This window comes from Echinops telfairi, unplaced genomic scaffold, assembly GCF_000313985.2.
Source record: "Echinops telfairi isolate 266 unplaced genomic scaffold, ASM31398v2 ScPeMD7_7417;HRSCAF=8455, whole genome shotgun sequence".
Classification (NCBI taxonomy): Eukaryota; Metazoa; Chordata; class Mammalia; order Afrosoricida; family Tenrecidae; genus Echinops; species Echinops telfairi.
This window is the reverse complement of record NW_022111317.1, coordinates 6,310,520-6,311,943: the sequence shown is the minus strand read 5'-3', so window position 1 is coordinate 6,311,943 and position 1,424 is coordinate 6,310,520.

The window sequence follows — 1,424 nt, the reverse complement described above, 5'->3', positions numbered from 1 at the left end:
ACAAAGTGTTCTTGCATTGAGGGAGTACTTGCGTGGAGGCCCAATGTCCATCTGCTAACCTATAAATATATGTACATCTAGAGAGGTATCCACTGAATACATCGGTCTAGTGTCATCATAGACAAAGACTCAGGAGAGAGCAATACAATATAGTGTATTGAGCAGAGATAGACAACCTGGGATTCAGGAGAAACCTTATTATACACTGAATAGAGAAAGAATGTAATTAATACAAGTCAAAATGAATGAAAGTTAGGGTTAAGCTTAGGGACTGAGGGTACAATGAATGCCACATGTCAAGATCAGCATTCAACTTCCTTCCTTTACAGTTGCCCTGTCTGATAGGGTAGTTAATAGCTATTTGTGGCTATTCAAATTCAATAAAACTGAAGAAATTTAATATTCAGTAGCTCAGTTTTAATAGCCATATTTTAAAACATTCAATGTCCATACATGCCAAGTGGCTTCTATTTCATGAGGGACACACAAATGGCATTCCTTCTGAACTGGGCTGCTTTATAGCCATAGCCCACAAACACAGATGCAACAACATCCAATATACATTTAGTGGGGTGGCCATTCATTTTATTTTCTACTGTTATTTTTAATTTATATTGCGCCCAGTTTAAAATGCAAATAAAATCATAATACATGAAAAAATATATATAAACCTATAAATATATGTACATAGATCTATTTACCCATCATATATAAATATATTTACATATGTACATGCCTGTATTTAGACCTCTGTAAATGGCTTTTGCCTCCTAGTTCTTTCCTCTATTTCCTTTGACTTTCCTCTTGTCCCACTATCGTGCTCAGCCTTCATTTGGGTTTCAGTAATTCCTCTCAGGTGCATTGTCCTTGATCAAGCCCTACCAGGCCTCTTACACCCTCCTTGCCACCTATTTTAGATCACTTGTTCTTCCTTTGTCCCTGGGTTTGTTAACACTCACTTCCTTTCCCCCACCTCCCCTTCTCCCATGTCCCCCAGAACCGTGGGTCCTGGTGTTTTCTCTTCCAGATTGTTTATCCTGCCTATCTTATCTAGATAGACCTGCACAGATAATAACATGCACAAAAACAAGACAGAGCAAAACAAAAGAAAACAAAACAACAACAAACCAACGACAAAAAAGAAGAAGAAAGAAAAGCCTATAAATAGTTCAAGGTCTGTTTGCTGACCTTTAGGAGTGTTTTCTGGTCGCGTCTCATGGGGTACCCTGGCCTGGCCCCAAAGTCTATTTTTGGTATTCCCTGGGGACTTCGTTGCTCTGCTCCCCTTGCTGTTCTGTTGCACACCCTTAGTGCTTTGCCTTGGTGTGGTGGGGTCAGATCGGGTGCAATTCCCACACTGTGTCTCCAGTGTTGTTCCCTGTAGGGCTATGGGTCAGTGAGGGATGTCCTGTCTCATAGTGGGG